Raw genomic sequence first — 10550 nt, 5'->3', positions numbered from 1 at the left:
ATTTTTGATCCATTGTAAATGCATTTCTTTAGGGGAAGGCTCCAGGAACAAATTTGCTACGCTAAAAAATATACACATATTATGGCAGAGTTAGAGAAAGGACTGAAGGAGCTGAAGGAGTTTGCAACCACAAAGAAAGAACACTAATATCAACCAATCAGACCTCCAGAGCTCCCAGGGACTAAACTATCAACCAAGGAGTACACATCGGGGAACCCATGCATGCTCCAGCCGCATATGTAGCAGGGGATGGCCTTGTCGGGCATCAATGGGAGGAGAGACTCTTGGTCCTATGAATGCTTGATGCCTCAGTGTAGGGGAATTCAAGGGCAGAGAGGCAAGAGTGAGTGAGTGAGTGAGTGGGTGGGTGGGTGGGTGGGTGGGGGAACACCCTCATAGAAGCAGGGGATGGAGGATGGGATGGGGGTTTCGGGGGAACCTAGAAAGGAGATAACAGTTGAGACATAAACAAAAAAAATCCAATAATAAAAAAAATAAATCTTTGAAAAAAACTCACCCATTTTACATTAGAAAACATGCTGGTGAACGGTTTTAGTAGTTGAAGCAAGAAATAATTTTTCACCTTCATATAAACTGTGCGTAAGCAGCTTACGTTGTCTACCTTGTGCCCAAGCATAGATGTTACTCTTTTAGCTCTAATTTACTCCATAGGTCAAAAATAATATCAAATCTATATTATCTTTATCAAATTAATTATCCTCCCTATATTTATTGGCCATTTCTTTTTCTTCTACAGATTCTTTTATCAAATTCTTGGTCCCTCTTTTCTGTCTTCTCCATATGTCATGTGTCATTACCACTTTCTCCATACCTACCGCTATCTTTCCACTTTTTATTTAGCTGCTTTTTTTTTTTTTGTAGTGGTTTCTATTCCCATAAGGTTTCAAGTATTTCAAACATTTCTTATTTTTTTTTCTGCTTTGGCTATTATTACTTTAGCTTCTAATTTGTGTGCTCAATCTGATTTTCAAATGGCGCTCTCTGCTTGGGTTGTAGAATTTCAGTGGCACATGCTAACAGGCTTTATTTCATAATAAATAAATGAATGGACCTTCATTTAGCTGAAGATCCCGGGTCTTTAAAAGTTATCAGGCATAGCAAAATGGCTTTCTCTAGCTGTACAGTAACTAATGTTTATGGGCTCATGTGCCCACAAAGCACACTTGTTTAATGTTCGTGGCTCAAGTGATGGATTATATTTTACTTTTGGCATCATTTTCTTTTACAAACTAATAGCCTCTCAAAAACCAATTCCTCCAAGGAATCTCTTTTTGCTAAGTCTGTCCTTCACAGAATTGTTTGAATTTTCAAGAGGATTTGGAATGGTTAACCTCCAGACAGTTTCTTTCGATGTAGTCTCTTGTTATTCAGACATATGACAGGAATCAAATCACTGCATAGCATACCAGAGTTACCTTTCTGTATGTTGAAAGGTAGCACGCTTTGCAAGGCAGACACACAACTTGAGCCTCTGAGGAAAGTGTATCTTGAGAGATAACCCGGGGAGACCCTGGAACAATATCTGCATTGAACTATCAGAACAGATATTTGAACTAAACAAAGAGTCAATTCTACTAGCTAATTAAACTGGCTGTAAGTGAAAATTTGTTTGTATGGATTATTGAAATCAACCAAGGATGTAATATGTTGTAAATATAAACTTTAGTTGGATTTTTCAGTTTTTTTTATTTATGTGTATGTGGGTTTTCTGTATGTGCACCATGTGTGTGTAGTGCTTACAGAAACCAGAAGAGGGCATCATATCCCCTAGAGCTGGAGTTACAGGTAGTTGTTAGCCACCTGAGGTGGGTCCTAGGAAATGAACACAGATCCTCTGTAAGAACAGCCAGTGTTCTTAACTGCTGAGATGACTCTCCAGACTCTCGGTTGTATTCTTTGAAGATTAAATCGTCATCATGATCTTAGTAATTTATTATTTTCAACAGTTAGTTTTAGACATTTAAAAATACATATACATATAGTTGATAAGCACTTTATATACTCAATGTATACAACATGATGATAATATAAGTACATGTTGTACACGAATTACCACAATCAGTTCACTACATTCATCACCACCTTGAATCAACAAGTGTGTGTGCATATATATATATATATATATATATATATATATATATATATAATTAAAATCTACTCTTATCAAGAAACAATACAGTAAATGGAATATTATTAACCTTATGATGCTATCAGTTTCCCCAATTCATATTTTATTCTAATGTATTATTACCCTAGGAGAGAGGGAGAGCATGGAGAGGGAAGAGAATGAATGTGAACTAGGGAGAGCAGGTGATAAAGATAAAATATACCATGTCATTTTAGCGCAGTAGTTGCTCATACATCAGTAATGCATAGACATTCTTGATGAACCAATGCCAAGAAACAGTTTTCCAAATAAATACTTCTGTAAGTATCATCCTAGTAACTCAAATACTAGACGTGTGCTTACTGAAAATAAGTTGGAGATTCTGTAGGGTACTTCATAGCAACTATAAGGAATGTTTATACATTTATAAATATTTGTCAGGTTTTTTTTTCTTCCTAATCTGCTTTTACCAAGTAGAATTTAGTCGATCAGCCAGATACACACACTCAAGAATTGCTAGCTGATTGTAAGGAAAAGCAAGGGGTGTCCTTTTGCAAAATAACTTTTAGCTCAAAAATGGTGTATTGACAGTTTGAAAATGTCAGGTGTCTGGAACTCTGGGATCTTTAATTTGGTTCTGCCGGAATAGCCTGGTTAGAAGTTGAGACTGCAAGAACTATGTGTTCCCTGATAGAGTCAAGTAGTACAGATAAAAGATATCTGAAGCATTTTCATCTAACAATCTTTACTACTGACATTCAGAACACTTTGATTCATCTTGACCACAATCTACCAAAATCAAAATCGTTTTTTCATCCAACAAAATGTTCAAGAAGACTGCACAGAAATGTCATTCATGTTGAAATACCAAACATTTTCTGGATAATTCTATTAAAAAGATAATTCTGATTTTTTTAAAATCCTGATAATGTGTTGCTATTCGTTTTTTTCTTGCAATCTCTTTATTTCTGACACAGAGAGGTTTTTGTGCTGTGGTGGAGAAACCGCTGCCTTGTTAATAGTTAACAATGTATCTCCCAAATGACCACTCTCTCTGCTTTCCTTGCTTGACCTTTTTCTTCAGCTCTGTAAAATTCTTTTCAGAGAGTGTTTTCTAAAGATACATACTACCTGCTAACAACCACATGTGCAAGGAAGCCAGTCTGCCTTGCATTGTTACACTTCCTCTTAGAGTAACTTCTGTGGCTAATGTGACCATAAAGTAGAGGATCCTTGTTATGCTCCCAGCCTTACAGATCTTCCTGATTTCTAAATTGATGAAATTTCCTTTCATTTTTCATGGTAGGGAAAGGATTTTTTCCAAATGAGTTTCGTGACATCGGCATTTAAAAGACATAATTAATTTCGTTCCTGTTCTCACTGACTAGCAAATGCATTTCCCGTTTGTGTGCCTCCTTCCCTTGATGTATTTGTTAACACCCAGATGATTAGTGTTAATCCGTTATGTTAGCAAACTATTGTGCGTACTCCCAAGACAGACCTTTCCAATGGAAGCCTTCTTTCTTATCAGATGTGTTTATCCCATACCCTCATCTTGTTCTCACTTCACACAAAGATTTAATTTGTTCAAGAGAAAGACTTCAGTGATATGTACTCAAATACCACTCTATAACAATTTCTCCTTAAAGCAGTTTTAAAAGTATGTTGTGTTTTGCTGAAAAGTCCCTAGAACAAATAATTCTCTATCCATTAATTTAAATATCTCCCAGCATTTTGATTGTTTGAGTGGTTCTCTCTTCATGCATTTCTATACAGTCAAGTCACTGCAATCATTATAGAGTAGAGAATTTTTGTGTCCGTATCATTTTTAAACACATAACATTCTCAAACTCATTTGTATTTTAGAGTAAAACATCCTAATGTTCCTTTTTAAATGGTAGAGTCATAGTTCTACCTGTTTTAAAGCACTAAGTCTTTTGAAACTGAAAATTAAAACATAGCATTGAAAACAGGATTTATTGTTTTCATTTTACATGTCTGGGTGTTTTGCCTATGTGTATGTCTGTGCCCACATGTGTGCAATGCCAGCAGAGGCCAGAAGAGGGCATCTGAGTCCTGAGACATGGAGTTATAGATGATTGTGGGCTGCCACATAGGTGCTGGGAATTGAACTAGGGTTCTGTGGAAAAGTAGCTAGTGTTCTTCACTGTTCAATCCTCTTTTCAGGTTCCCCTAAAACTACCTTAAGAACAATGATGATTCATTTTCAGGATTATTTAATTAAGTAATTAACTTTTAATGACTTAATATTGACTATCTTGAGGCAACTTGCTTAAATGGACAAAACAAATGTATCTTTTAAAGGTATCTAGTTGTAAAATTACATTTTCTAGCCATGGCAATGGATGAATTTCATAAGCAATCTATGTCCAGTGCTCTTACTTATAAAGTGATAACACAAGAAGCAAGAGTATATCTTAAAAAGAGCTGAGTGAACGGAAACCCGTTATACAGATGGTACTATAGAAGTCATGCCAAAATTCCTGCGTGTGGGGAAGCAGGAAGGGTAGTGTTCCTTATTCTTCTTTCTCACTTCTGAGTGGTTGAAGTTAATGATGTGAGGCCCCTACTTAGCAGATCATTTCACAACCCCATATTTAGTTGGAGAATACAGCCAGATCACAGTAAACAGCACCACCACCACCGCCACTAGAAAACACACACACTGACAAGTTTTGTGTTTATCAGCTTTTATGATGATAAGACAACCCACAAACAGAAGTGGCAAAAATATATGCGCAGTGGTTGTGTTTAGGGAAAAGGAGCTTGGTAGCCATAGGCTAACTGTCCACTTTGGTGGAAACACTAACATACGAGACCCTGGAGGAGGAGATTTCTCACAGACATCTTACCATCTTTTAGACTGAACAGGAGAGAAGTCTTTAAGAAACACACAATTAGAAATAAACGGATGGATTGACTTCCGGTTTGGGACCAAGCCTACAGCAGGTCGCAGGCAGAAAACCAAGAAAAACAGGGACTCCCAGGAGCTTGAACTCACGCAGCATCCCAGGTAAGGAAAAAGCAGCACTCACCCCAAACAGGGAGCAACAGGGACCCACTGGGACCCAGGAATTCGCTCCTGGCCTGGAGCGGGCTCCATCCGGTCTGGGCCCGAGCACTCGCGGATCCCGGGAGGCAGCTCTGCACCCAATCTCGCAGACTCCAGAGGAAGCGGGGCTCACAGGACCTCTGTGCCAAGCAGGGTCTTGGGCTAGGAGGTGGCAGTGCTTGCCCCCGAACAGGGAGTGGCTAGGACCCACTGGGACCCAGGAGTTCACTCCAGGGCCCGGAGCGTGGGTTCCTTCCGGTCTGTGCCAGAGTAGATCCCGGGAGTCAGCTCTGCACCCAATCTCATAGAACCTAGAGGGAGCAGGGCTCTCCGTGGCTCAAGCTAGCTCAAGCAGTTTCTTAGGCTAGGAGGTGGCAGTGCTCGCCCCGAATCAGCGAGCAACTGGGACCCACTGGGACCCACTGGGACTCATTGGGATCCAGGAATCCGCTCCTGACCCGGAGCCCCGGCCCCTTCCGGTTTCCACCTGAGCACCGAGCACATCTTGGGCCTCAGCTCTAACTCAAGCAGCAAAACCCATCCTAAACAGTTCTGACACAACCTAGATAATAGGAAAGACAGGCCCCAGTCAGAGACAGCACTGATAGCACAAAGGTGATCCAGATGGCGAAAGGCAAGCGCAAGAACACAAGCACCAGCAACCCAAGGTACTTGCCATTATCAGAACCTAGTTCTCCCACATTAGAAAGTCCTGAACTCCCCATATCACCAGGAAAACAAGAACCAGATCTAAAATCATTTCTAATGATGATGCTAGAGGACTACAAGAAGGAAGTAAATAACACTATCAAAAAACTTGAGGAGAACACAGGAAAACAGGATGAAGTCCTTAAAGAAACACAAAAATCCTTTAAAGAATTACAAGAAAACACAAACAAACAGATGAAGGAATTGAACAAAACCATCTAGGACATAAAAATGGAAGTGGAAACAATAAAGAAATCACAAAGGGAGACTATCCTGGAGATAGAAAACCTAAAAAAGAAATCAGGAGTCATAGACACAAGCATCACCAACAGAATACAAGAGATAGAAGAAAGAATCTCAGGTGCAGAAGATACCTTAGAAAATATTGACACAACTATCAAAGAAAATGCAAAATGCAAAAAGTTGCTATCTCAAAATATCCAGGAAATCCAGGACGCAATGAGAAGACCAAACCTAAGGATAATAGGTATAGATGAGAGTGAAGATTCCCAACTTAAAGGGCCAGTAAATATCTTCAACAAAATTATTGAGGAAAACTTCCCTAACCTAAGGAATGAGATGCCCATAATCACACAAGAAGCCTACAGAACGCCAAACAGACTAGATCAAAAAAGAAATACCTCCCGTCACATAATAATCAAGACTCAAAATGTACAAAACAAAGACAGAATTTTAAAAGCAGTAAGGGAAAAAGGCCAAATAACATATAAAGGCAAACCTATCAGAATTACACCTGACTTCTCACCAGATACTATAAAAGCCAGAAGATCCTGGACAAATATCATACACACCCTAAGAGAACATAAATGCTAGCCCAAGCTACTTTACCCAGCAAAACTCTCAATCACCATAGACGGAGAAACTAAGATATTCCATGACAAAACTGAATTTACACAGTATCTTCCCACAAATCCAGCTTTACAAAGGATAATAGCAGGAAAGCTCCAATACAAGGAGGGCAATCATACCCCAGAAAGAGCAAGAAAATAATCCTTTCCCATCAAACCCAAAAGAAGATAACCACACAAACGATGTCTCCACTATTAGCAAAAATGACAGGAAGCAAGAACACCCTCTCCTTAATATCTCTTAACATCAATGGACTCAATTCCCCAATAAAAAGGCATAGGCTAACGGACTGGATACGCAAACAGGACCCAGCTTTTTGCTGCTTACAGGAAACCCACCTCAGTGACAAAGACAGACACTACCTTAGAGTAAAAGGTTGGAAAACAATTTTTCAAGCAAATGGCACTAAGAAACAAGCGGGAGTAGCCATTCTAATATCGAATAAAATCAACTTTCAACTTAAAACTATCAAAAAGGATAAGGAAGGGCATTTCATACTTGTCAAAGGAAAAGTCAACCAACATGAACTCTCAATTCTGAATATCTATGCGCCAAATACAAGAGCATCGAATTTCATAAAAGAAACCTTACTAAAGCTCAAAACACACATTGCACCTCACATAATAATAGTGGGAGACTTCAACACCCCACTCTCAGCAATGGATAAATCATGGAAACAGAAACTAAATAGAGATACAGTAAAACTAACAGAAGTTATGAACCAAATGGACTTAACAGATATCTATAGAACATTTCACCCTAAAGCAAAAGAATATACCTTTTTCTCAGCACCTCATGGTACCTTCTCCAAAATAGACCATATAATTGGGCACAAGACAGGCCTCAACAGATATAAGAAAATTGAAATAATTCCCTGCATCCTATCAGATCACCATGGTCTAAGGCTGGTCTTCAAAAATGACAAAGAGAATGGAAAGCCCACATTTACATGGAAACTGAACAACACCCTACTCCTTGATAATCAGGTAAGGGAAGAAATAAAGAAAGAAATTAAAAACTTTTTAGAATTTAATGAAAATGATGACACATCATACCAAAATCTATGGGATACAATGAAAGCAGTGCTAAGAGGAAAATTCATAGCTCTAAGTGCCTACAAAAAGAAACTGGAGGGAGCATACACTAACAGCTTGACAGAGCACCTGAAAGACCTAGAACAAAAAGAAGCTAATACACCCAAGAGGAGTAGAAGGCAGGAAATAATTAAACTCAGGGCTGAAATCAACCAAATTGAAACAAAAAGAACTATCCAAAGAATCGATAAAACCAGGAGCTGGTTCTTTGAGAAAATCAACAAGATAGATAAACCCTTAGCTAGACTAATCAGAGGGCAGAGAGACAGTATCCAAATTAATAAAATCAGAACTCAAAAGGGGGACATAACAACAGAAACTGAGGAAATTAAAAAAAATCATCAGATCCTACTACAAAAGCCTATATTCAACAAAATTGGAAAATTTGGATGAAATGGACAATTTCCTAGACAAATACCAGTTGCCAATGTTAAATCATGACCAGATAAACCATCTAAACAGTCCCATAACCCCAAAAGAAATAGAAGCAGTCATTAAAAGTCTCCCTACAAAGAAAAGCCCGGGACCAGATGGTTTTAGTGCAGAATTCTATCAGACCTTCAAGGAAGACCTAATCCCAATTCTTTTCAAACTATTCCACAAAATAGAAACAGAAGGTACACTACCCAACTCATTCTTTGAAGCCACAATTACACTCATACCTAAGCCACACAAAGACCCAACAAAGAAAGAGAACTTCAGGCCGATCTCTCTTATGAACATTGATGGAAAATTACTCAATAAAATTCTAGCGAACCGAATCCAAGAACACATCAAAACAATTATCCATCACGATCAAGTTGGCTTCATCCCAGGAATGCAGGGTTGGTTCAATATTCGGAAATCCATCAATGTAATCCATTATATAAACAAACTCAAAGAAAAAAACCACATGATCATCTCACTAGATGCTGAGAAAGCATTTGACAAAATTCAACACCCCTTCATGATAAAAGTCTTGGAAAGGTCAGGAATTCAAGGTCCATACGTAAACATAGTAAAAGCAATTTACAGCAAACCAGTAGCCAGCATTAAACTAAATGGAGAGAAACTTGAAGCAATCCCACTAAAATCAGGGACTAGGCAAGGCTGCCCACTCTCCCCCTACTTATTTAATATAGTATTGGAAGTCCTAGCCAGAGCAATTAGGCAACACAAGGAGGTCAAAGGGATACAAATTGGAAAGGAAGAAGTCAAAATCTCACTATTTGCAGATGATATGATAGTATACTTAAGTGACCCCAAAACTTCCACCAGAGAACTCCTAAACCTGATAAACAACTTTAGCAAAGTGGCTGGATATAAAATTAACTCAAGCAAATCAGTAGCCTTCCTCTACTCAAAAGATAAACTGGCTGAGAAAGAAATTATGGAAATGACACCCTTCAAAATAGTCACAGATAATATAAAATACCTTGGTGTAAACCTAACCAAGCAAGTAAAAGACCTGTATGACAAGAACTTCATTCCCCTGAAGAAAGAAATCGAAGCCGATCTCAGAAGATGGAAAGATCTCCCATGCTCATGGATTGGAAGGATTAATATAGTAAAAATGGCTATTTTGCCAAAAGCCATCTACAGATTTAATGCAATCCCTATCAAAATTCCCACCCAATTCTTCTCAGAGATAGAAAGAGCAATCTTAAAATTTATTTGGAATAACAAAAAACCCAGGATTGCGAAAACTACTCTCAGCAATAAAAGAACTTCTGGAGGAATCACCATCCCCGACTTCAAGCTGTACTACAAAGCAATAGTGATAAAAACTGCATGGTATTGGAACAGAGACAGGCAGGAGGATCAGTGGAATAGAATAGAAGACCCAGAAATGAACCCCCATACCTATGGTAACTTAATCTTTGACAAAGGGGCTAAAACCATCGAATGGAAAAAAGATAGCATTTTCAACAAATGGTGCTGGTCCAACTGGTGGTCAGCATGTGGAAAACTGAAAATTGATCCATACTTATCTCCTTGTACAAAGCTCAATTCCAAGTGGATTAAGGACCTCCACCTAAAACCAGCCACACTGAAACTAATAGAAGAGAAACTGGGAAAAAGCCTGGAATACATAGGCACAGGGAAAAAGTTCCTGAACAGAACGCCAATGGCCTGTGCTCTAAGACCAAAAATTGACAAATGGGACCTCATAAAGCTGCAAAGCTTCTGTAAAGCAAAGGACACAGTCAATAGGACAGAGCGGCAACCAACAGATTGGGAAAAGATATTCACCAACCCTACATCTGATAAAGGGCTAATATCCAAGGTATACAAAGAACTGAAGAAATTAGACTCTAGACAATCAAAGAACCCTATTAAAAAATGGAGCACAGACCTGAACAAAGAATTCTCAACTGAGGAAGTTCGAATGGTTGAGAAGCACCTAAAGAAGTGTTCAGCATCCCTAGTCATCAGGGAAATGCAAATGAAAACAACACTGAGATTCCACCTCACACCAGTCAGAATGGCTAAGATCAAAAACACAGGTGACAGTACATGTTGGCGAGGATGTGGAGAAAGAGGAACACTACTCCACTGTTGGTGGGATTGTAAACTGGTACAACCACTATGGAAGGCAGTCTGGCGGTATCTCAGAAAATTGAACATAGCGTTACCTAGGGACCCAGCTATACCACTCCTGGGCATATACCCAAAAGAAGTTTCAACATACAACAGG

This window comes from Grammomys surdaster, unplaced genomic scaffold, assembly GCF_004785775.1.
Source record: "Grammomys surdaster isolate TR1022 unplaced genomic scaffold, NIH_TR_1.0 126189, whole genome shotgun sequence".
NCBI lineage: Eukaryota > Metazoa > Chordata > Mammalia > Rodentia > Muridae > Grammomys > Grammomys surdaster.
This window is presented reverse-complemented; position numbering follows the sequence as displayed.